Here is a 27988-nt window from a genome sequence, read left to right on the forward strand (position 1 = left end):
CTGGGAAGATCCCACATGCAGCGGAGCAACTAAGCCCATGCGCCACAGCTACTGAGCCTGCGCTCTAGAGCCTGAAAGCCACAACTACTGAAGCCCTCGTGCCTAGAGCCCATGCTCTGCAACAAGAGAAGCCACCGCAATGAGAAGCCCGCACACCGCAATGAAGAATAGCCCCCGCTCGCCGCAACTAGAGAAAGCCCGTGAGCTGCAGCGAAGACCCAACGCAGCCAAAAATAAAGTAAATACATTTTTAAAAAGAAGTGGGGGAAAAGCAGAAGCGTCAGTCTCTGCAGCTTCAGGTGAGGGCTGAATGAGGTGAGGTGGGTGTAGCCTGGCTCTGGGCCATGAATACTGGCCTCATCTGCCCCATGGCCTCATGGAGCAGAAGGACTAGAGATGGAATGGATCCAACAGGCGGTGCCCTAATTCAAGCACACATGTCTATCCTTCTACTAAGTCTGTATCTACAGGATAACACTCAGTGACTCACCACATACAAGCCTACTATTTAGTTTAAAAAACAACAGCACGGACTTACCTGGTGGTCCAGTGGTTAGGACTCTGAGCTCCCACTGCAGGGGGCACAGGTTCGTTCCCAGGTCGGGGATCCTGCACGCTGAGTGGCCAAAAAAATAAAGAATGAACAAGAACAACTACAAAAATGTACAGTCTAACCTCAAGAATAAGCGGATGGTACCATTTTAATTTATCAAACTCTATTAACAATGTACAGGGCTTCCCTGGTGGCACAGTGGTTAAGAATCCGCCTGCCAATGCAGGGGACACGGGTTTGAGCCCTGGTCCGGGAAGATCCCACATGCCGCAGAGCAACTAAGCCCGTGGGCCATAACTACTGAGCCTGTGAGCCACAACTACTGAAGCCCGCGTACCACAGCAAGAGAAGCCACCTCAATGAGAAGCCCGCGCATCTCAACGGAGACCCAGTGCAGCCAAAAATAAATAAAATTTTAAAAACAAACAAACAAACAATGTATAGCTGCTGATGAAAACAACAAGAAATCATCTGAGAAGGTTCTTTCCAAGACTTTGCCCACCAACCAGAATTAATCCACTAAATCCACTACAATTCTACTTCTAAATATACCCATCCTTTTAGCCTCAGGAGTCACCATGACTTGAGCTCACCTTAGCTTCATAGAAAGCAATCACATAACAAATGCCTCAAACATTTTGTATTACTATCACTTTAGAAGTTTATTTTACATTTCCTAAAGACAAACTATTTTCAAACACTGTTTACCATCTATGATTTATATGAGTCTACATTTTTCATTACAGCAGGATTTCACAGAACAACCTTCTTAAGTATATGTTTCCTCCACCAAATAATATTTTACTTTACATCAAATCAATAGGATCCAGGGCAATTTTTACTGATTTATAAAGCTTTTGTGGGGCAAGGTTGCTAGTTGAGATCCCAGAAATATGTGGCATGATGTCATCCAGGCCAGTGGATCTGAGAAGCCTGATAACTTGTGATTTTTTCCTGGATCATGTGGGATTATGTTTTGTTTGTTTCTTTATCTCCTACAATGTGATGAAAGAGATACTGGGAATTCATCTTCACATGTCACTCTATTTTGGAAATTTCTGGAATTATTTGAATGTTGTGATTATTATGGTTGGTTTATAATGACAAATTTTCTTTCTAGTTATAAAATTTAAAAGCGTGTTAATTATGTCCTTGTTCACTTCACAACATTGTACATCTTGATACCTCTGAAGGAAACTCCAAAGGGTCTCCACTATTATATCAACTTTACTGTTCTTAATAATTGTTTCATTCTACATGAGTTACCCCTCTGGACTAACCAGTCTTCTATAACTGGAGGAACATCTGATATCAACTCTCAGTCAACTTCATTAACAATGAGAATAATTGAGTAACAGATATTTGTATTTGGAACATATTATAAGATCCTGGGAAATAATTGCCATCACTTTTCTAGGGACATTTTTCTTGAACTTATATTAAAATGAATTTATATTCCTTTACACATGTGTGAACTGATGGCAAAAAGAACTATCTTGAAAGTAATTTTGGGGGCAAGCAAAATTTGGCTGGGATATTAAGTTTCCTGCAAATAACTACAAAAGTAAAAATTCACTTTACAACCATTAAGTACTATGACTAACCTTGATTCTATTTTAACTTCTAATATTTTCAAGATCTCATACCTATGCCATCTTAAATATCTCTTTTTTTTCTATTTTTTCTTTTATTCTCGCCATCTAAAATATCTCATTCCCAAAGGCAGCAGTGCAGAAATTTTGCACCTTTGCACATTTCAGCATTAGAAGCCCTTGTGACCCTTGAACTTTTAAGCATGTGCATTTTTAGAAACAACATTATGGGAGACCATGACATTGTCACTAATGTAACTATGAGGTGTATGATTCTGTGTCTCAGCTGGACAAGACAAAGTTCAAAGATATCCCTCTGAACTCTTGGGAGAGTAATGAATCACTCTACAAATGTCTTCTGTTTGATTATCATTCTTCATGGCCTTTATCCTTCCTCTTACCCTCACCCCACTTCCTCCTTCAAAAAAGTACAACTTTGGCTTTGTGATTCACTCACTGGTAGCCTTGATATGAATCTAGAATTCAAGACCAAATGTCATTTCTCACTACAGTTGGGTGATTACAATTCAAAAAAGGGTTTTTGTTTGTGTGTTCATAAAGAATTTTTTAAAAGAATAGCAGCTAACCAGTGGTTACACCATCTGGAATATGAGGTATCCAAGGCCTCAGTGATGGGAGAAAAGAGCTGGAGAGCTACATTCGATGCTGTTAAAGACCAGGTATGGGGCTTCCCTGGTGGTGCAGTGGTTGGGAGTCTGCCTGCCGATGCAGAGGACACGGGTTCGTGCCCCGGTCCAGGAAGATCCCACATGCCGCGGAGCGGCTGGGCCCGTGAGCCATGGCCGCTGAGCCTGTGCATCCGGAGCCTGCGCTCCGCAAAGGGAGAGGCCACAACAGTGAGAGGCCCGCGTACCGGAAAAAAAAAAAAAAAAAAAAAAGACCAGGTCTGCAAGTGGTTTATATTATTCCTTTTTACATTTTTTTGGCCAGAACTAAATACATGGCTCCACCTAACGGCAAGTGGGAGGAGGGGGGTAAAATTTCATCTACCTGTCAGCTCAGGAATAATGATTACACAGCATTGCCTCTGACAGAGAGAGAGAGAGCTTCTCACACACCAAAGTTCCTCAACAGAGACATGGACTGCTGGGTGATAACCTTACAGAGTCTGAATTCTGCGAGGCTCATGAAGCTTTCTTTACCATTCTCAAGGGGCAGTTTTTACTATCCTGGCCCCCTCTCACTTGACTATTTTTCTAATGTGTACTAATTTTTCATTTTATTTTCAATTGAAAATATGGGTCGGAGGTTAAAAACCATTCATTCAAACCTACAGAAACAAGGAAAATACTGAGGGAACAAACTGAAATCATAAAGATTTGTGATGGATAAGGTAGTGTTCCCTTAAGCCCTCCAGCCCAGTGCCTACAATAGTTATGTTTACTTTATACTGTAGTCTACTAAGTGTGCAATAGCATATTATGTCTAAAAACAATGTACATACCTTAACTAAAACTACTTTCTTGCTAGAAAATGCTAACCATCATCTGAGCCTTCAGCAAGTCATAATCTTTTTGCTGGTAAAGGGTCTTACCTCAGTGTTGATGGCTGCTGACTGATCAGGGTGAAGGTTGCTGAAGGTTGTGGGTGCCTGGGGCAATTTCTTAAAAATAAGAAAACAGTGAAGTTTGCTGCATCAAATGAATTTTCCTTAAGATTTCTCTGTAGTATGCAATGCTGTTTGATAGCATTTTACCCACAGTCGAACTTCCTTCAAAATTGGAGTCAATCCTCTCAAACGCTGCTGCTGCTTAATCAACTAAGTTTATGTAATACTCTAAATCCTTTGTTGTCATTTCAACAATCTTCACAGCATCTCTGCCAGGAATAGACTCTATCTCAAGAAATCAATTTCTTTGCTCCTCCGTAAAAACCAAGACCTCATCCATTCAGGTTTTATCATGAGATTGCTGCAATTCAGTCACATCTTCAGGCTCCATTTCTAATTCTAGTTCTTGAGCTGTTTCCACTACATCTGCAGTGACTTCTTCCACCGAAGTGTTGAACCCCTCACATTCATCCGTGAGGGTTGGAATCAACTTCTTCCAAACTCCTGTTAAGGTTGATAATTTGATGTCTTCCCATGAGTCAGGCATGTTCTTAATGGCAGCTAGAACGGTGAAGGTTTTCAATTTACTTTGCCCAGATTCATCAGAGGAATCACTATCTATGGCAGCTATGGCCTTACTAAATGTATTTCTTAAATAATAAGACTTGATGGGAAATTCCCTGGCAGTCCAGTGGTTAGGGCTCTGCTCTTTCACTGTCGAGGGCCCAGGTTCAATCCCTTGTGGGGGAACTAAGATCCCACAAGCTGCGCTGAGCAGCCAAAAAAAAAAAAAAAAGACTTGAAAGTTGAAGTTACCCCTTTTTTGGTGGGGGGGCGTGCCTTGTGGTATGTGGGATCTTAGTTTCCCGACCAGGGATCGAACCCCTGCCCCTTGCATTGGAAGCCCGCTTAACCACTTGGACCGCCAAGGAAGTCCCTGAAATTATGCCTTGATTCATGGGCTGCAGAATGGATGTTGTGTTAGCAGGGATGAAAACAACATGAATTTCATTGTCCATCTCCATCAGAGCTCTTGGGTGATCAGGTGCATTTTCAAACAGCAGTAATATATTGAAAGGACTCTTTTTCTGAGCAGTAGGTCTCAACAATGGGCTTAAAACATTCAGTAAGCCATGTGGTAAACAGATGTGCTGTCATCCAGGCTGTGTAGTTCCATTTATAGAGCACAGGCAGAGTGGATTTAGCATAATTCTTAAGGACCCTAGGATTTTCAGAATGGTAAATGAGCATTAGCGTCAAATTAAAGTCACCAGCTGCATTAGCCCCTAACACGAAAGCCAGCCAGTCCTTTGAAGCTTTGAAGCCAGGTACTGAATTCTCCTCTCTACCTATGAAAGTTCTTGATAGCATCTTCTTCCAAGAGAAGGTTGTTTCATCTACACTGAAAATCTGTTGTTTAATGTAGCCACCTTCATCAATTATCCTAGCTAGATCTTCTAGTGTTTCTACATCAGCACTTGCTGCTTAACCCTGCATTTTGATGTTATGGAGACAGTTTCTTTCCTTAAACCACATGAACCAACTTCTGCTAGCTTCAAACTTTTTTTCTTCTTCACCTCTCTCAGCCTTCCTAGAATTGAAGAAAGTTAGGGCCTTGCTCTGGATTAGCAGAAGGAAATGTTGTAGCAGGTTTGATCTTCTGTCCAGACCACTAAAACTCTCTCCATTACAACAGTCAGGCTGTTTTGCTTTCTTATCATTCTTGTGTTCCCTGGAGTAGCACTTTTAATTTTCTTCAAGAATTTTTCCTTTGCCTTCACAACTTGGCTGTTTGTTGCCAAGAGACCTAGCTTTTGGCCTGTCTTGGCTTTTGACAAGCCTTGTTCACAAAGCTTTTGATTTAAAGTGAGAGTTGTGGGACTCTTCCTTTCACTTGAAGACTTAGAGACCATTGTAGGGCTATTAACTGGCCTAATTTCAATATTGTTGTGTCTCCGGGAATAGGAAGGAGAGGAGAGAGACAGGGGAACGGCCAGCAGGTGTAGCAATCAGAACACACACATTTATTGGTTAAGTTCGCCATCTTAAATAGGCACGGGTTCGTGGTGCCCCAAAACAATTACAATAGTAACATCAAAGATCACAGATCACAGATCACCACAACAAATATAATAATAATGAAAAAGTTTGGATTATTGTGAGAATTACCTAAACGTGACACAGAGACATGGAGTGAGCAAATGCTGTTGCAAAAATTGTTCCAATAGAATTACTTGACGCAGGGTTGCCACAAACCTTCAATTTGTAAAAAGCACAGTATCTGCAAAGCGCAATTAAGCAAAGCACAATAAAATGAGGTATGCCTGTATACGTTATGCTTTATACATTGCAGTATTCAAGGCTCAAATTGTCCCAAATCTGGCCAATGTGAACTCCTTGAAGTTGACCCCTGTATCCACACAATCCCAGTGGTATTGATAGCATTCCTGCTTTCTGGCATAGCAAGAGGTATCAAGCTCATCTGGTACATTTCCTGCTCCAGACCTAGAATCAGCCATTTTTTTTCAAGGAATCCTTCTTCCTTTTGTTGAGAAATGGCTTTTAGAGACTATGATCAGCACTGGGGATGCTCACTTCTACCAGACTGTCATTATTTCTATGCCCTCTCAGTAAATAAAACTAGGAAATATGTAAATTTCAGAAAGAAAAATAAATCATGCATTCATATGGATATTTCCAATTCAAGTGAAAAATTAAATCATCAATTATTGGGCTTCCCTGGTGGCGCAGTGGTTGAGAATCCGCCTGCCGATGCAGGGGACACGGGTTCGTGCCCCGGTCTGGGAAGATCCCACGTGCCGCGGAGTGGCTGGGCCCGTGAGCCGTGGCTGCTGAGCTTGCGCGTCCGGAGCCTGTGCTCCGCAACGGGAGAGGCCACAACAGTGAGGCCCGCATACCACAAAAAAAAAAAAAAAAAAAAAAAATCATCAATTATTATATTTGTATCTCTTTGCTTCCACACTGAAAATCTTGGTTTTAATGACATTAACATGATTACATATTTGATTATGCATATACATAACATATATATATAATGTATATTATGCGTAAAGTAGTTTCAAAGCAACAATACTAGTATTACTACTAACAATAGAACTATCAATTGTGGGAATTCCCTGGAGGTCCAGTGGTTAGGGCTCCAAGCTTTCACTTGCATGCTTTCACTTGCACAAGCTGTGTGGTCAAAAAAAAAGGGCTTCCCTGGTGGCACAGTGGTTGAGAAACTGCCTGCCGATGCAGGGGACACAGGTTCGTGCCCCGGTCCAGGAAGATCCCACATGCCGCGGAGTGGCTAGGCCTGTGAGCCATGGCTGCTGAGCCTACGCGTTCAGAGCCTGTGCTCCGCAACGGGAGAGGCCACAGCAGTGAGAGGTCCGCATACCACAAAAGCAAAAAAAAAAAGAACTACGAATTGCAACTGAATATTTCAATGTGGTTCTTTTTGCTCTTTGGGATATATCTCACCATGGAGCTACATTAAAATTTGAGTTTTAATGTCATTTGAAATTTTTTTTTTTCTGTGTGGTTTATACTATCAATTTTATATACTCCTAGTTTCATTTGTATCCATTTGTTTCAGATTTGTAGGAGTTTTTTTTTCCTTTTTGATCCAAGTTTTTTAATTATATGAAATGTTCACATGGTTCCAAAATCAAAACTATAAAACAAGGTGCAGTCAGAGAAGCTTTTTAAACACTTTTTGTCCCTCCTTTTCACAATAAAGGTGTTTTTTCAAGGTTATGAAATTGGACTGAATTGTTAAAGAGAACCTGATACCAGAGAGAGATTCAACAGAGCACATTGTTAGTAACAGTTACAGGGGGGAAATTACATGTTAATGAAATAAGCCTTATTCAAATCAGTAAACATATTATAGATCCAAAATAAATTTTACACAAAAATAAATTTTCTTGTCTTACTGGTGAAGTACCTTTCCTGATCTTTTCAGCTAGGATCCAATCAACTATGGGGTGGGGGAGGGACTGGGGGGGTGTGGACAGAGACACAGAAGTCTCTACTTCAACAAGAGGAAAACAAAAGAGCTTCCTGCAAATTGGAAACAAAATTCCAAAATTTCCTATATACAACAACTAAGTGGAAATACAGAAAAGGGAAAAATTATTATTAAAAAGGATACCTGCACACAAATCCTGTGGCTAAACCTAATAAAAATGTGCAGGACCTGTATAAAAAAAAACTATAAAATTTTACTAAAATAGATGACAGAATAAATGGAGAGGCATACTAGTTTCTGTTTAGACAGACCCAATATTCCAAAGTTGTTGATTATTCCTAAATTATAAAGTCAGTGCAATCACAATCAAATTACAACTTTGGGGGGAACTTGAAAAGTGATTCTAAAGTTTTCATTAAAAATAAATATATATTTTGAGAAATTTGGAAAAGCATAATTGGGGGCACCCCATGAGTGTCCCTAATCCCAGCTGGTCTGCCTGAGACCCCCTGAGCGCCAGACCTGGCCCCCCCACAGGGCCCCATTTCCACTCCACAAGATGAAAGAAACTATCATGAACCAAAAGAAATTCATAGAACTGCAAGCACAAGTGAACATTGGTGGGAAAGGAACTGCTCACAGAAAGAAGTTGGTTCATAGAACAGCTACAACAGATGATTTAAAACAAACAAACAAACAAACAAACAAGCTTCTCCTTAAAGAACTTAAAGAAACTTAGGGGTAAACAACATCTCTAGTATTGAAAAGTTAGTGTGATGCACATTAACAACCATAAATTTCAAGTATCACTGGCAGCCAACACTTTCACTGTTATTGACCATGCTGGAACAAAGCAGCTGACAGAAATGTTACCTGGCATCTTAAACCAGCTTGATGCAGACAGTCTGACTAGTTTAAAACAACTGGCTGAAGCACTGCCAAAATAATCTGTGGATGGAAAAGCACTGCTTACTACTGGAGGGGATGGTGATGATGAAATTCCAGATTTTACGGAGAATTTTGCTGAGGCTTTCAAGAATGAGACAAACTGAATTGAGTCAACTTCTGAAGATGAAACTTGAAGTTACTGGGTGCTGCTATTTTACATTAAGACTACTTTTTAAAACTTTGTCCCTGGGTCTGATAAAATATAGATTTCTAATATTTTAAAGCCCAAGCCCCTTGGACACTGCAGCTCTTTTCAGTTTTTGCTTATACACAATTCATTCTTTGCAGCTAATTAAGTTGTAGAAGCCTGGTAATTAAGTTTGAAACAAAAGTGAATAAAGTTCGTCACTTAGTTTTTAAAAAATGCATAATTGGGGGAGGATTTACCATAGATAAAAGATATTAAAACCTACTATAAAATAACTTTAAGTAATATAATACAGCACTCAGTTGAATAGACTAGGGTCCATAAATAGATCCAGGAACACATGGTCATTTGCTATATGAGTGCATTTCAATATAGGGAAGACAAAGGTTATCCAATCAATTATACTGGGACAACTAACAGAAACTTGGGGAAAAAAAGTAGTTGATCCCCACCTGTTTTTTTAACAATGAAATAAATTTCAGATAAATTAAAAGTTAAATGTAATATATACAGTGGAATATTACTCAGCCATAAAAAAGTATGAAATAATGCCATTTGCAGCAACATGGATGGACCTAGAGATTATCATACTAACTGAAGTAAGCCAGACAGAGAAAGACAAATATCATATGATATCGCTTACATGTGGAATCTAAAAAAAAATGATACAGGGAGTTCCCTGGTTGCCTAGTGGTTAGGATTCCAGGCTTTCACTGCTGTGGCCTGGGTTCAATCCCTGGTTGGGGAACTGAGATCCTGCAAGCCATGTGGCATGGCCAAAAAAAACTAAAAAATAAAAAAAATTTTAAGATAAAAATAAAAAAACAATACAAATGAACTTATTTACAAAACAGAAATAGAGACACAGGCATAGAAAACAAACTTATGGTTACCAGAGGTGGGAGGATAAATTAGAAGTTTGGGATTAAAATATACATACTACTATATATAAAACAGATAACCAATAAGGACTTACTGTATAGCACAGGGAACTATACTCAATATCTTGTAATAACCTATAATAGAAGAGAATGTTAAAAAAGTATATATTTATATAGATTGATAACTGAATCACTTTGCTGTACACCTGAAACTAACACAACATTGTAAATCAACTATATTTCAATAAAAATTAAAAAAAATTAAAAACAGAACTACCATATGAAAATATATTAAATGTTAAATAAATTCCCCAATTATAAATGTACTAGAAAATATGTTTCACTCTTTATATTAAAGAAATACAAATCAGTACAAGGTTTTTATTAATGAGATTGCCAAAAAAAAAAAAAAGAATATAGTTGACAAATCTCAGAATTGATATGGATATAAGGAGAAAAACAATTTCATATATAGTTGGTAGGGGTATAAATTTGTTTAATTTTCCAATATGCCTCAAAGGTCTCATTGACCCATCAATTTTACGTATATGAATTTACTTAAGGTCAGTTTCGACACTGCCTGAGAAAACGGGTGAGGTTCACATAATAGTGGAGAAAATTTGTTTAATCATTGAGATGAATTAATTTGGGGTCACTCAATGACAGGCAAGCTGAGAAAGTGCCCTTGTTAAAAGATATTATAAAGTGATGAATCTTAACATGCTCAAAAAATATATTTTAAAAACTTAGTAAAAAACTTAAAACTTGACTCTTGGTAGTGGGAGAAGGGAAATTAGGAACACATTTTATTAGCTAGATAATAAGTTCACAGGTATTTGTTATGATTTTCGCTATTTTTTTAAATGTCTGCAGCATCATTACATAGTAAAAGGTATTTTAACTGGATGAGAGAAGGGATTAAGTGAATTCTTCTTTTTGGATAAAATTACACACTGCACTGACTTTTTGATTATTTATTCCTTGTTTGCCATATTTGATTTGATGATATCTAAGACATTTATTTTCAAAGTGAAGAAACTTTTAACAAGATATATGAAAATTTTGTGAACTTGGAGTCAACCAGAAAAAAATGCGTAGTTATAGCCAAACCTACTACAAGTAAAACTTCAGTGGTAGCTGGCAATGAGGCTGCTGTGTACTTGTCACACAAGCATATGCAGCTTATGTAACATTCTCTAGGAATACTTCTTATCATGAGTGAGAATACATATTCATACATCATTTAAATATTTTAAATTGGATTTTTAACAGATCGATTATAGATATATGTGTGTGTTTGCACACATATGCACATATATATGTACATAATAAACAAAATAAAATAATAGTGATTTGAACATCTGTATTTATAAAAGTTGATTCACTGAGGGGGAAAACATGTGATTCCATTACATGAATTAATGAACTAGAAGATTTATCTGAAGAAATTATCCATAATTCAGGATGGAGACACAGAGATGCAAAAGGTAGGTTCAAAGATACTGAGGAAAGACTGACGTCTAACATACATTTAAGCTGAACACAAGGAGAAAAGGGAGAAAAGGACAGAAGGAATATTTGTAGAGATATTGGTTAGGAATGTAGGCCCCATGAAGGTAGAGATTTTGTCTGTTTTTTTAAATACCATATCCCTAAACCTAGAAGACAGCCTGATATATAGTAAGTGATTAGTAAATGTATGTTAAATTCTATTTCCAGTAGTATGGGAAGGTAAACACCTAGGCCAACAATCCCACTGAAAGCCTTCAAAATGCCTGGGTAGGGGCTTCCCTGGTGGCACAGTGGTTAAGAATCCGCCTGACAATGCAGGAGACTTGGGTTTGAGCCCTGGTTGGGGAATATCCCACATGCCATGGAGCAACTAAGCCCTTGCGCCACAATTACTGAGCCTGCACTCTAGAGCCCGTGAGCCATAACTACTGAGCCCATATGCCACAACTACTGAAGCTCACGCGCCTAGAGCCCATGCTCCACAACAAGAGAAGCCACTGCAATGAGAAGCCCACGCACCGCAATGAAGAGTAGCCCCCGCTCGTCACAACTAGAGAAAGCCCGCGTGCAGCAACAAAGACCCAACACAGCCATAAATAAATAAAAAAATAAATAAAATAAAATAATAATTTTAAAAATGCCTGGCTAAAATATCAAATCTTAAAAGTATTTATGAGATCCCAAGGGACTTTTTGTTAAATGAGAGGCAGAAGATGAGATGGGTTTTTGCAGGGACAAATACCAAACAACTCAAACATTACATCTGAGAAAGGAACCAAAGAAAAAGAAATGAGGTCCAGAAAAATACCCCTTAGGAGAAATAAGCATTATATACATGATAGAGTTGATGGTTTGTTGGACCAGTAGAGTTGATGGACTGTTGGACCAGAAGAGGAAGAAGTCACCGGCACAGCACTTTCCATTTTAACTTAAAGATCAGGTGGCTTATATACACTACAAGAAATGTGAACATATGTATATCAAAAGACATGAACAAGTATGTTGTTAACAGTACTGTTCATACTGACTTCAAACTGTGTGGAAACCACACAAACGACCATCAACAATAGAATGAATGCAGAAATTATGGGATATTCATTCATGCAATGGAATAATACACAGCAATAAAAAAGCTACAGTTACAAGCAACAAAATTAACAAACATCACAAACCTAATATTGAACAAGTATAAAATAATCCATTTATATAAAACACAAAACAGGCAATAACCATTATCCTGATTTCTAACAATGTGTCATATTCATGGATTGAAAGACTCAGTATTTTATAGGGACCTAATTGACGTACAGATTCAAAGCAATTCAAATCAAAATCCCAGCAAGTTTTTTGTGGATATTCAAAGACTGACTCTAAGATTAATATGAAAATGCAGGTGGGCAGGAGAGTCAATTAAAACACGGTGGGAGAATCTGCTCTTCCTGATATGAAGTGTTAATATGAAGCTATGATATTAAGACAGTGGTACTGGCTCAAAGATAGAATCATAGACCAATGCATGAAGAACCTAGGGGCAGGATGGGAATAAAGACACAGACCTACTGGAGAATGGACTTAAGGACATGGGGAAGGGGAAGGGTAGGCTGGGACAAAGTGAGAGAGTGGCATGGACATATATACACTACCAAATGTAAAACCGATAGCTAGTGGGAAGCAGCCGCATAGCACAGGGAGAGCACAGGGAGATCAGCTCCGTGCTTTGTGACCACCTAGAGGGGTGGGATAGGGAGGGTGGGAGGGAGGGAGACGCAAGAGGGGAAGAGATATGGGGATATATGTATATGTATAGCTGATTCACTTTGTTATAAGGCAGAAACTAAAACACCATTGTAAAGCAATTATACTCCAATAAAGATGTTAAAAAAAATTATAGACCAATGAAATAGAATAGAGAGCCTAGAAAGAGAAACATGCATATATGGATATGTGATATAGGAGAAAGGTGGTACTGAAGAGCAGTGTGGAAGGCACAGACTTTTCAATAATTGAAGTTGGGCAATTTGACATTCACAAGGAAAAAAGAAATGAGACTTAATCCCCAACTCACACCATACACAAGAACCAATTCCAGGAAAATGATACAATTATATGTGAAAAGTAAGATAATAAAGTTTTAGAAAGTTAAAATAGGAGACTATCTTCTTGACCTTGAAATAGGGAGATACATTTTAAATAGGACACATAAATTATTAACCACAAAAATTGATAAACTGAACATTATAATCAAGAAATTCTTAATACCATTTAAAAAGTGAAAATCCCAGCTACAAGGTGGGAGATGTTTGCAATGCATACAGTTGCTCCTTGGTATCCCCAGGGGATTGGTTCCAGGACTCCTTTCAAATATCAAAATCCACAGAAATGCAAGTTCTTTATACAAAATGATGTAGTATTTGTATATAACCTACACACATCCTCTGGTATACTTTAAATCATCTCTAGATTACCTATAATACCTAATACAATGTAAATAGTTGTAAATACAATGTAAATGCTATGTAAGTAGTTGTCAGCATGTGGCAAATTCAAGTTTTGCTTTTTGGATCTTTCTGGAATTTTTTTCCCAAATATATTCTATCAGTGTTTGGTTGAATCCATGGATGCAGGACCTGTGAATATGGAGTGCCGACTGTATACTCAACAAAGGATTCACTTCCAGAGTATACACAGAACTTGTAAAATCAAGAAGAGAAAGTCCCCAAAGAGGATATCCAAAAGGTTTTTAAAAAATAGGAAAACATACTCAACCACAACAGCCATCTAGAAAATGCGAATTAAAACCACAATGAGATACTACTACGCACCAACCACAATGGCTAAAGTTAGAAGACTGACAATACCAAATGTTAGCAGGTATATGGAGCAATGGGAACTTTTATATACTGCTCGTGATATGTGATACAATGACTTCAAAGAACTGTTAGGTGTCACCTACTAAAGTGTGTTCTGTGTGTGTGTGTGTGTGTGTGTGTGTGCGTGCGCACGTATTTGTGTATAACTTACAACCTAGCAATTTCATTCCTAAGTATATATCTGTGCACATGCTTACCAAGTTCTATAGCAGAATTATTTGTAAAACCCCCAAATTGAAAAGAAACTCAATATCCACATACTAGTGATAGTTATCTACAGTGACATACAAGAATACGAATGAGTCACAGGAACATAATGTTGGGCAAAAGAAGTCAAACACAAAAAAATACATACATTATGATTTCATTTATGTGAAGATTAAAAAACAGGAGAAAAAATAATAATGTTTAGGATGCATTCATCACTTTTAAAATGATGAAGGAAATCAAGAAAGCAATTACCAGAAAGTCAAAATAGTGGTGTTAAAAGATAAACTGAGGAACATCAAAATTTTGAAGAGTGTATTTGAGCAAACATTGATTCCAATAAGAGCAACACCAAACTGAAAATGGTTCGGTACACTCCTGTCAGGAGTTAAGGGAAAGGCTTTTTGTATAGAGCAGATAGGAAACAAAGCAAGGAAATTATTTGATTGGCTATAGCTTAAGCAATTGCCTTATTTGGGAAAGCCTAGTTGGCTGTTTGTGACTGGTTGCTCTTAGATTTCAATTTCTTCCCTCAATGCATTTATGGGACTCTGCCTGAGGTTTCAGTTTGCTTTCTTAGACTGACAAGCATTAGGGCCACTCAGTCTAATGACTTCTTTGATTACTTTAACAGTGGTTACTTCTGAGGGTGGGAGGGGAGGGAGAAATCATTGGAAGGGGATATGAGAGGGGCTTCTTGGGCCCTGGCAATGTTGTAGTTCACCTGGGTGATTGCATAGGTGTTATCACTGTGATAATTCATTAAGTTGAATATGGTCTGTTTTGTATACTTTTCTGTGTGCTCTTCACAATGAAAGAGTAATCTATTTATCCATGTATGAGTCAGGTGGTTAGGGATAAGTCTTATGAAAGGTGAATAAAACCTTTTGGGGAAAGGCATGAAAGGAAATTTGAATAAATGGAGATATGCCAGTTTCATAGTTTGGAATACTCAATATTGTAAAGGTGTCGATGCTTCTCAAATTAATCTGTAGCAGTGCTGTCCAATAGAAACATAATGTGAACCGCAATTGTAATCAAATTTAATTTTGTTAATTAGCCACATTAACAAAAAGAGACAGGTAAAATTAATTTTAATAATGTATTTTACTTAATCCAATATATCCAAAATATTATTTTTAAATGTAATCAATATGAAAATTATTAATGAAATATTTTATTCTTTTTGTCATATAAAGTCTTTGGAATCTGGTGTATATCTCATGCTTACAGCACATCTCTATTCAGACTAGTCACCACCTCAAGTGCTCAACAACCACAGGGACAGCACAGATCTATCTAGACAATGCAATCTGAATCAAAGTCCCAACAGATTATCCTGTGGCATTTAACAAGCTGAGCTTAAAATTATATGGCAGTTCAAAAGCCAAAAATAGCCAAGTACCTACTGTACAACATGCAGATGTTTCCCTACCAGATATCATTTATTAAAAAGATTAAGTAATTAAATCGGTGTAGTACTGGTTACAGACATAGACAAATAGACTCAGGGAACTGAATAGAGCCAACAAACAGACCCAGCTGAAAAGGCCTTTCAATAAATGGTGCTGGGGTAACTGATAATCCATTTGTTTAAAAAAAGAAAAAAAAGAAAGAAACTGGATTCCTTATACCATACTTAAAATTCAAACTTAAGGATTTAAAGACTTAAATGTGAAATGCAAATATATGAAGCTCTGAGAATGAAGTATAGGCAAGTATGTACACAAATTCAGGGCAGGAAAGGATTTCTTAAGATGTAAATGATTTATAGCTTTGTGTTAAAATTAAGAACTTCTGGGAGAAAATATTTGTGATGAACATAGCCAACAAAGGACTAGTGTCTGGAATATATATGGAACTCCTACTACTAAAGACAAACAAACATACAACCCAATAGAAAAAGGGGCAAGAAATAGGCACTTCACAAAAGTTCAAATTGCCAAGCAAAAGTATATGAAAATATGCTTGAATGCTTTACAAGATACTAATAAAAAAGTAAAAAGCAGAGTAACAGGAACATCCATGCAATGATGGTTGAAATGTAAGTGGATACAATCACATTGGAAATCAGTTTGGCACTATCTAGTAAAGGGGAACATATCTAATAACCTAACAATGTCACTCCTAGGTTACTTACCCTAGAGAAACTCTTGCACCTTATGCAGCAAGAGATGTACAAGAATATTTATAAACAATATTTTTTGTAACAGCCACAAACTGGAAAGAACTCAAAGGATCATCACTATAAATTAAAAGAATAATTTTTTTTTTTCTTGCGGTACGCGGGCCTCTCACTGTTGCGGCCCCTCCCATTGCGGAGCACAGGCTCCAGAGGCTCTGGATGTGCAGGCTCAGCGGCCATGGCTCACGGGCCCAGCTGCCCCGCGGCATGTGGGATCCTCCCGGACCGGGGCATGAACCCCCGTCCCCTGCATTGGCAAGTGGACGCTCAACCACTGAGCCACCAGGGAAGCCCAGAATAAATTATTTTTATGTAATGGAACACTATACAGCAATGGAAAAGATTAACTACAACAGATGATTCTTAGGAACATAATTAAATGAAAGAAGCAAGTCACAAACAAGTGCAGTATGGTTTCACTTATATAAAATACAAAGTCAGGCAAAATTAAGTGATATTTTATTTTATTTTTTAAAAAATTAATTTATTTATTTATGGCTGTGTTGGGTATTTGTTGCTGTGCATGGGCTTTCTCTAGTTGTAGTGAGCGGGGGCTACTCTTCATTGTGGTGCGCGGGCTTCTCATTGTCATGGTTCCTCTTGTTGCAGAGCACGGGCTCTAGGCATGCAGGCTTCAGTAGTTGTGGCACATGGGCTCAATAGTTGTGGCTTGTGTGGTCTAGAGCTCAGGCTTAGTAGTTGTGGCACATGGGCTTAGCTGCTCTGCAGCATGTGGGATCTTTCCAGGCCAGGGCTCGAACCCATGTTCCCTGCAATGGCAGGTGGATGCTACTCTTCGTTGTGGTGTGCAGGCTTCTCATTGTGGTGGCTTCTCTTATTGCGGAGCACGGGCTCTAGGCACATGGGCTTCAGTAGTCGTGGCTCGTGGACTCTAGAGCATAGGCTCACTAATTGTGAAACACGGGCTTAGTTGCGCCACAGCATGAGGGATCTTCCCGGACCAGGACTTGAAACAGTGTCCCCTGCACTGGCAGGCGGATTCTTAACCACTGCACCACCGGAGAAGCCCACAGGTTTTAAAATTATAAAGAAAAGCAATGATTATCACAAGTCAGAATAATGACACTCCTTGGGTGGAGGACCCAATAAAGAAAGGATGGACATACAAAATGTTGCTAAATCATGGTCGATGTTCTGTATCTTAATTCATGTGGTGGTGACATGGATGCTCACCGTATTAACACTTCCATAGTTATATTTCACAGTGTATTAACATAAAATAAAAATATATTAAATTTTAAAAACCTGGATAAAGTGAGTGATAAAGAGTATCTCAGTGTTTGTTTGTTTAGTGGACAGTTTTTCAAAGTGTAATAATCTAAATCAACAAATGCAAGGAAAAACTGAATGTTTTAGTGCATATGAAAAGATTGCGCCTGTAAAAATGAATTCTGCATTTGGAATGAAGAGCTGACTTTCCTCTAGGGTCATTTAAAACTGTTAGTTCATTTAATATGGGAAGGAAATCACACTGCTGAGAAACTACAAGAAAATGATAAAAATTACAGCATGTGAATTTATATTAAAGGAATATCATCATCAGTCATCTTTCTTCTTTCAGAAAGTTCTTTCAGAATTTCCCAGATTAGAGTAAAAGAAACCAGCAGGTCAAAAATTCTTTCAATATTTAACACTTGTCTTCTCACTAGAAGGATACACTTATTGAACAGCTGCATGACAACCACACACTGTAATATTTCGTTGGCCAGTAATATTACAAAAAGTTCATTTGGGTTTTTCTGTAACATCTTATGGAAAAACCCGAATGAACTTTTTAGCCAACCCAATATATTTTTAGCATTTTTTTCTTTTAAAGCTCTGTCTCTTCATTTATAACATTTGTTGATAAGATAGGAAGAAATTACCAGGGAGTAAATTGCTATTTATTGGGTGAACCTATCACACACATTTTGTCCCAAAATTGATAACTTTTAATTGTCATTGATAAATGTTAAAAAGGAAACTTTTTGCTTTGGGCTCATCCTATGTTCCATTTGGGGGCATTTTTTTTTTTCTCTTCTATAGATAGGTACTTTGGAGAATAAATTTAAGCAGCACTGGCTATAGAATGTAGGTTGTTAAGATCTTTCACTTGACACACTATATTCCTACTCTAGTACATTCTTTTACCTCTTCTTGATAAATAAAAACTACAGTAACAGAAAAAGGGGGTAACTAGAAGAAAAAAATTTTTATTGAAGAACATAAACATTTACATTTTACATTTTAAAATATGAATTTTATTTATTCCTAATCTAAAACCTAACTTTAAAACTTCTAATAGCTTTACATTTATATGAGAAAATAATTCCATGGTCAAATCAATTTAGAATACAAAGTTAATTTGAGTTGCTACAGAATTTCTCAAGGTCTTTAATATGCTGATATACATTATAAATCTCTAAGGAAGGGATACACAGCTGTAATTTCCTAAACTTATTTAACCAGACCTTTTGTAGTTTTTAAAACTGAGGCTACTTTGAAAAATCATGTAGTATAAACTCCATAGGCTGTTTGGACATTTTGGACCACCTATACTATAACCTCAAACCTTTCCAAACCAAAACCAACTAAATATGTTCTATTAATTGTCCCTGAAACACTGTGCATTGCTAACATACGTTTTCCTGACTCCCTCAGAGCCAATGAATATTTGATTTGTTTAAAAAAATATATATATATATATGGTCTTTGCACTGGCGATTGGAGCCATTTGATCTTGCATACCTTGGTTGGAAACATAAAATGCCATTTCCAGGTTTAGCTCATATCCTTAGGATTCCTAAGTTTTCCACATTCTGAAGATATATACAGATCTTCCTTGGCTTACAACAAGGTTACATCCTGATAAACCCATTGTAAGTTGAAAATATCATAAGTCAAAAATGCATTTAAGGGCTTCCCTGGTGGCGCAGTGGTTGCGAGTCCGCCTGCCGATGTAGGGAGCGCGGGTTCGTGCCCCAGTCCAGGAGGATCCCACGTGATGCGGAGTGGCTGGGCCCGTGGGCCATGGCCGCTGAGCCTGTGCTTCCGGAGCCTGTGCTCCGCAACGGGAGAGGCCACAAAACAGTGAGAGGCCCGCGTACCGCAAAAAAAAAAAGCATTTAATGCAGCTAACCTATCAAACATCATAGTTTAGCCTCGACTACCTTACACATGCTCAGAACACTTACATTAGCCTACAGTTGGACCAACTCCTCTAACACAAAGTTTATTTTATAATAAAGTGTTGAATATCTTATATAATTTATTGAATACTGTACTGAAACTGAAAAACAGAATGGTTGTATGGGTATAGAATGGTTGTAAGTATATCTGCTGTTTACCTTCATGATCTCAAGTCTGACAGGGAGCCGTGGCTTGGGCCACTGCCCAGCATCACGAGAGTATCCTACCACATATTATTAGCCTGGGAAATTATCAAAATTTAAACTACAGTTTGGAAGTAAAAATTCGAAGTACAGTTTCTACTGAATACTACATACTGCTTTCCCACCACCGTAAAGTCAAAAAATCATTAAATCGAACCTCGTAAGTCAGGGACCACCTGTACACCTTTTTTTTTTTCCTTGTACCACCTATCTCCCAGTTAATTTCTTCCAAAAGGAAAAAAAATCTTAGACTTTTCCAAAAATTGCTCAGCACACAATAATATTTCTCATTGTAAGTACTTTTGTTCATTAAATGAACACTTATCACCTCAAAGGAAACTGATTCCATGATGTAACCATTAGAGTCTTAGTTTTGCTAAGTATTCTTGTGGGAAGATTGTGAAAAATCTGTAGAAGCTAAACCACAGTGCATTGTAAACATTTGAATCTTGACTATTCTCTAGGAAGCAGTGAGGTCTATGTGAATGCACTCCATTTCCAGCACCAGGTGTTGAACAGATGCTCAATAAATGGAGAGTGAAAGACTATTATCAGTCCTTAAGAGAGTCAAAGAAATCAGCTTAAAGTTCTTCTCTTAGTAATGGAAGGCAAGGACCACCACTCAATCTCTAATGCCCCAAATGTCTTCCCTTTACTTAATAAATAGGCTTTCAGGGACTTCCCTGGCGTTCCAGTGGTTGGGACTCCACACTCCCAATGCAGGGGGCACAGGTTCTATCCCTGGTCAGGGAACTAGTGTTCTGTATGCCGCATGGCGTGGCCATAAATAAATAAAGAGATAAAGAGATAAATAAAGAAATAGGCTTTCAATAAATGTTTACTAAATTGAATAACTCAAAAGACAAACTGAGATTGTTAACATTGATATGTTGAGAGACTAACTTGTTTGGGTTGATTTAGAAGTAGTAATGCACTCCCCTAGTGGAGCAGTGGTTAAGAATCTGTCTGCCAATGCAGGGGGCATGGGTTCGATCCCTGGTCCGGGAGGATCCCCCATGCCTCGGAGCAACTAAGCCCATGCGCCACAACTACTGAGCATGCGCTCTAGAGCCCGCGAGCCACAACTACTGAAGCCCGTGTGCTCTAGGGCCCACATGCCGCAACTACTGAGCCCACATGCTGCAACTACTAAGCCCATGTGCTGAAACTACTGAAGCCCAACACAGCCAAAAAAATAATAATTATAATAAAAGTAGTAATAATCTATAAGCATCGTTGAGATGGTCTTAAGTATAACAAAGGTACAGAAAAGTGCGCAAGTCATAAGTATACAGTTCAGTGGATTCCCACAAATATAACCATTACCCAGGTGAAGAAAGAACTTTACCAGCAACTTAGTTTCCTTCAAGCCCCCTTTCAATCTTTAACCTCTCCATTCTCCCTGAAGGCAGCACTATCCTGATTTATAACACCATAATTTCGAAAACCATAGATTAATTTTTGAAATTTGTCAATGGGATATTGGGTTGGCCAAAAAGTTCATTCGGTTTTTCTGTAAGATGTTATTGAAAAACTCGAACAAACTTTTTGGCCACCTCAATGACGTGTATTTTTACCTGGCTTCTTTTGCTCAATATTGTAGTTGTAGGAGGCATCATGTCGATGATGTAGCTGTGGTTCATTATTTCAATTGCTGAACAGCATTCCATGGTATGAATATGCTACAATTTGTTTATTCCAAATTTGTTAACACTGCTAGAGACATTATGTACATCTCTTGGTGAAGAGTCCATACTTTTCTATTGGATTTATACCTAGTGATAAAATTGCTTGGATATAGGATATGCAGAAAAATGTACTTCAGCAGATATTGCCAGTTTTCTAAGGTGGTTTTACAAATTTACCTTCTCACCAGCAATATATGAAATTTCTCTTTGCTCCATAACCTTATCAACAGTTGGCATTGCCACTCTTTAATTTTAGCTGTTGTGGTGAGCATCTATTTCTGGACTCTATTTCATTGGTCTGTTTGACTATACTTGCACTAGTATCAGTCTTAGTTACTTTAGTTTATAAAATAAGTCTTCACTTTGTTCTTCAAGGATTTAGTTCTTTACCTTTTCTATTTCCATATACATTTTAGAATCACTTGTCAATTCTTCTACACCCCACCTCTCCCTTCCCACACGCACTTGTGGAATCTATACTGGAATTGTACTGAATCTATAGATCAACTGGATGGAAACTGACTTTATTTACTTATTTTTTTTTTTTGCGGTACGCGGGCCTCTCACTGTTGTGGCCTCTCCCGTTGCGGTGCACAGGCTCCGGACGCGCAGGCTCAGCGGCCATGGCTCACGGGCCCAGCCGCTTCGCGGCATATGGGATCTTCCCGGACCGGGGCACAAGCCCGTGTCCCCTGCATTGGCAGGCGGACTCTCAACCACTGCACCACCAGGGAAGCCCCTCACATTTCTATAGTAGTCTTTTAATGACTGAATCTGGTACATTCTTTCACTTAATTCTTCTAAAATTTCTCTCAATAATCTTTTATAGTTTTTTTTTCCTGTCCAATTTTCCTACCATTTATTTTTTCTTCTTGCCTTATTGCACTAGCATTGTCTATTCGGCAAAATATTGAATAAAGGCAGAGAGAGTGATTATCCTGTTTTGTTCCTAATCTCAAGGGGAAAGTGCTCAACATTTTACCCCTGTGTATCATTTTTATACATTACTGGATTTGATCTTTCAATAGTTTTAAGGTTTTACATTTATGTCTGTGAGTGAATTGCACTGTAGTTTTCCCTTTCTTCTAATATCCTTGTGTCATATTGTTATCAGGGTTATATAGGCCTCATTAAATGAGCTACAAAGTGTTCCCTCTTCTTCTGCTCTCTGGAAGGGTTTGTGTAAAATTGATAGAATTCACTGATGAAATAATTGGGGCCTGGAATTGTTTCCTCTGCTCCCTGTTTCCTCCTCCCCTCGGGGGGAAAAAGAAAATACCCACCAATCTAGACTTCTACACTGAGCGAATAAATCCTTCAAAAATGAAGATGAAATAAAGGAATTTTAGGATAAATAAAAACAGAGAACTCATCACCAGAAGATCCACATTAAAGGAAATACTAAAGAATGTTTAGGCAGAAGGAAAATGATCCCGGATAAAAACTTGAAGGTGCAGGAAGGTATAAAAAGCAATGGAAAATGTAAATGAATACTGAAAGTATGAAACCATAACAATGTGTAGTGAGGCTTAAAACATATATAGACAAACTATATGAAAAAATTAGCATATAAATGGAGTAAAATTTTCTAAGGGTCTTACATCATGCATGGATGCATGTTGTAAATTCTAAGAAACCTCTTAAGAAACAGTAAAAGAATGTACCAAGTTAATAGAGGGGGATAATAAAATATTAATAATTATTCATTCAGTTCAAAAGAAGTCAAGAAAAGAAAGAGAAACAAGAATAAGCAAGAAAAATAGAAGGCAATTAGTAAAATGCTAAGACTTAAATCTAAATATGTCAACAATTAAACTTAGGCAGACTACTCCAAATAAAAGACAAAGGCTATCATATTGGTTTTAAAAAAATATCTTGCTTATAAAACACATCTTTAATATAAGGATCATGGAAAGCTTGAAAGTAAAAGTGTGGAAAAGAAATTATGCCAACACTATTCCAAAAAAAGCTGGAGTAGCTATACCAATATCACATAAAGTAGACTTTAAGACAAAAATATTGTCTTAAAATATTGTTAGAAATAGAGACGTGAAAATTCTAAAATGGTCAATTCACAAAGAAGAATTTTAAATTTATATGCACTACAACAGCCTCAAAAATACATAAAATAAAACTGAAAGGAGAAAGACAAATCCGTGAACTTAGTGGGAAGTTATAACATGCCTTTTGTAACTGATAGTCAATAAAGAAGCAATAAGGATATAAAAGATTTAAGCAATACAACCACTAAAAAGGACCTAATTGACATAAACTGCAAATAGCTACAGAATCAATACTTTGTTCAAGGCCATGTATGATAGTTACCAAACTAATCATATGCAAGGTCTAACAATAGCAATTCTCAACAAAATTTAAACAATTGAAATTATACAGAATATGCTCTTTAATGACAGTGGAATTAAACTACAAATCAGGGGACTTCCCCAGTGGTCCAGTGGTTAAGACTCTGTGCTTCCACTGCAGGGGGCATGGGTTGATCCCTGGTCAGGGAACTAAAGATCCCACAGGCCACGCAGTACAGCCATAAATAAATAAATAAACTACAAATCAATAATAAAAAGGTAACTAGAAAATTCCCATACATTTGGAATTTGTATTTGGTTTTTCAGAAGTTTTACCATGCTCGAGTGGTTTTATTTATCCCACTTGAGGTTCAAGACTATGGCCTTATTGTGTTTCTTCAGTTGTGCAAGATCCTCAGCCATTATTCACTGACCATCTCTGATCTATTGTTAAATTTGGCCACTGAATTCTTAATTTCAAAAAGTGTTTCTCAGTTCTAGAATTTCCATTTGGCTCTTTTTTAAAACTAGTTTTCCATCCTCTGTTTAAATTCTATTCCTTGTATATATTAAAGTTATTTTTAAAACATCCAGGGTTGATAACACCATTATCAGGATTCCCTTTTGCTCTATCATCTTTGTATCTGTTGTCTTTCGACTACAAGGTCTTATCTCCTTTTATTCTTAGCTATGTTTGATCATATATGAAAAATTGCATATAAACTTGAAACATTGGTGATGTCATCTTCATACAAAATTTAACTTTGCTCCTGCAAATCCCAGATAACAATCCAACAGGTTCACTCAGTCCCTTTGAAAGACTGGTCTATTTCTGGTTCATCTTATTCCTAGAGTATATATAGCACTTTGGGGTTCCAACCCAAAGCCTGGGGTGTGGGAGGCTTAAAAGGGCTCCCCTTTTTAATGGCTGTTAAACTCAAAATTTTGTCTGCCTGGCAACTTGATTCTGTACAAAGATCTTTTTTCAGCATCTCGGCAGCCTCTTCCATAACAGGATCTAGGGGAAAAATAACCCCAAACACCAGGCACCTGTTTGGGTTTCCTCCTTTCTCAGATTTTGGCCCTATAATTCTATAGTACCTTAATGGTTCTCTGAAGGCTTCAGATTTTCGTATCTATACTTCTACACACACACACACACACACACACACACACACACACACACACACACACACACACACACATCACAGTTTTTCTAGTTCTCAGTGGGAGGACTGGTCCAATTTAACTTTAACTGGAAGTGATACATATCTCCAACTCTCTTCAATCATTTTACCCCCATCACTCTCCCGAATCTGCTTTTTTTAAAAAAAATTATGTTATTCAAGTATAGTTGATTTAGGGACTTCCCTGGTGGCGCAGTGGTTAAGAATCTGCTTTGCCAATGAAGGGGACATGGGTTCCATCCCGGGTCTAGGAAGATCCCACATGCGGCGGAGCAACTAAGCCCATGGGCCACAACTAATGAGCCTGTGTGCCACAACTACTGAAGCCTGCGCGCCTAGAGCCCATGCTCCACAAGCGAAGCCACTGCAATGAAAAGCCCGCACACCGCAATGAATAGCCCCTGCTCGCTACAACTAGAGAAAGCCCACACACAGCAATGAAGACCCAGTGCAGCCAAAAATAAATAAAAATTTTTAAAAATTATAAGTACAGTTGATTTACAACATTGTAATTTTTGCTGTTCAGCAAAGTGATTTAGTTATACGTATATATACATTTGCATATTCTTTTCCATTATAGTTTATCACAAGACATTGAATATAGTTCCCTGTGCTATACAGTAGGACCTTGTTTATGAAACTGTTCTTCTGAAGGTCACTAATGACCTATGGTGCTAAATTTAGTGATTGTTACTCTTCATTTTCATTAACCCATCAGTATCACTTCACATTATACTGCTTCCTCCTTGAAACACTTCCTTCCCTTACCTTCAAAAACACCACTCTCTTCTATTTCCTTATTTCTCTGGCTTCTGCTCTTTTGCTGGTTCTTCAGCTCCCCATCCTCTTAAAAAGCAGAAGTGCCCAGGGCTGTCATTACAACTCTTCTCTATACTTACTCCTTCATGGTCTTACCATTGATACACTTAGAACTCTCAAATTTACATTTCCAGTAAAGTGCCTCCTGAAACCAAATGATACGTCTAGCTTCTTTTACTTCGCATCTTCACTTGGATGTCTAATAGGAACGTCTAGCTTCTTTTACTTCGCATCTTCACTTGGATGTCTAATAGGAATCTCAAACTAAGTCCTTGACCCACTCACCTTCACTATCCTCAAACCTGTTTGTTCATCCTGGTCTTTCCCATTTCAGCTAATGGCAATTCACGTCTAGCTGCTCAGGTAAAATCTTTAGTCATCCCTGACTTCTCACACAACATAGTCCACCAGAAAATTCCTTGGGGACTATCTTAAAAATATATCCAGAATCTGATAACCACTTCTACTGCTACCACCCCGGCCTAAGTTACTACATTTTGCCTAATTATTACAATAGTTCCTTAACTATTTGTTCCTGCTCTTGGTCCCATTTAGTCTTTCCTCAGCACAGCCCAGAGTAGTATTGTTAAATTCTATCATTTAACTCCCCTGTTCGAAACCCTCTAATGGGGACTTCTCTGGTGGCAGAGTGGATAGGAGTTTGTCTACCAATGCAGGGGACACAGGTTTGATCCCTGGTCCAGAATCCCACATGCCACGGAACAACTAAGCCTGTGCATAGCTACTGAGCCTGCCCTCTAGAGCCCGTGAGCAACAACTACTGAAGCCCATGCACCTAGAGCCCGTGCTCCACAATAAGAGAAGCCACAGCAATTGAGAAGCCCGTGCACCGCAAAAACTAGCCCCCACTCACAACTAGAGAAAGCCCACACACAGCAGTAAAGATCCAACGCAGCCAAAAATAAATAAAATTAAAATTAAAAAAAAAACCCTCTAATGACTTGCCATAAATAAAAGCTAAAGGACTTAAAATTGCCAGTAAGGCCCTGTACAAGCTGGGCCTATTATCTCTCTTAACTACTGTACTTTTCTCTCTGCTTACTCTGCTCCAGGCACATCTCCTTGGCTCCAGCCAATGGCTCAGCTGTTTCAAAGCATTATCTGGATGTGATGGAAGAGGCAGTGAAAGTTGGAAAGACAATCACAGATCAAATCACACAAACCACATTAACGGCCCATCACAATTTATTCATGATATTGCCTATAACACACAAGGCCCTATCCTAGGTATCTGAATTACACCAATGGGATTTAAAAAAAAAAATGACTCTCATGGAGCTTGAATTCTAGTGGGAAGTACACAGTAAGTCAAAGTACAATATAACTACATAATGCTGTGCTATGAAAGCAAATAAAGCAAGCAAACGGGACAGTGAGGGAAAGTGTTATAAATTTAAATAGGGTACTGAAATGGCAATGGGAAGCAGAGTTGTAGGCATCTGAGTATCATGCCAAGTGAGAAGAGAATAGTTCAAGAAATTTTCAGATACTTGAGGTTTATTTTTGCCAAGCTGCAATCTTCCCCACTGACTTCTTAGAGAAAGTCCAACCATGTAAATAGGGTACAGGTTTCCTGGGCTAAGTGCTTTAATGGCAGTATCTCAAGGAAAACTAGTTAAGACTTTGATTCAATGATTTCAAGATTTTTAAAAAATTCATGTTAAGAAATTAAACCCCAAAACATTTTAGTGACTTATTCTGAGGGCATTGGTCCACATTACTATGCCATATAATCATTTAATTCATTAGTTTACAAACGCATTCAATTGCTGCTTTAGTGGGTTTTGCTTGGCCCAAATTACTAGAATATTCATGTGTACAGTTAACAGAGGTCTAGAGAGTGCGTAGACAAGCCCTAGCCTGGATACAGCTCACTGAAGATCATACTATTTTCTAACTTCTGTGGCCACACCAACCTTGGAATCTCAGAGCAAATGAAGTGTTTCCTAAGCAGCCCCTTAAATGTCTTTAATTAACAGAGCTCCAAACTAATTTCAGTCCTTAGTCACTAGCTGTATCCCTACTCAGCTTGTAAATTTTCCATAAAAATAAGTTCTAATAGGACCCCTGTACGTCTTTTTCTCCTAAAAAGTTTCATTACTGTTAAATTCTAACATTCCTTGTATCTTCGCAAGG

At 38.0% G+C, this 27988-nt stretch overlaps 2 pseudogenes; one reads left to right on the top strand and one right to left on the bottom strand.

Annotated features, from left to right (window-relative positions):
• Positions 1 to 3642: 3642 nt before the first annotated feature.
• On the bottom strand, positions 3643 to 5628 carry LOC136793886 (tigger transposable element-derived protein 1-like; annotated as a pseudogene).
• Positions 5629 to 8250: 2622 nt separating this feature from the next.
• On the top strand, positions 8251 to 8743 carry LOC131753603 (transcription factor BTF3 pseudogene; annotated as a pseudogene).
• The last annotated feature ends 19245 nt before the right edge of the window (positions 8744 to 27988 follow it).

The sequence above is a fragment of the Kogia breviceps genome, chromosome 3 (assembly GCF_026419965.1).
Source record: "Kogia breviceps isolate mKogBre1 chromosome 3, mKogBre1 haplotype 1, whole genome shotgun sequence".
Lineage (NCBI taxonomy): Eukaryota > Metazoa > Chordata > Mammalia > Artiodactyla > Physeteridae > Kogia > Kogia breviceps.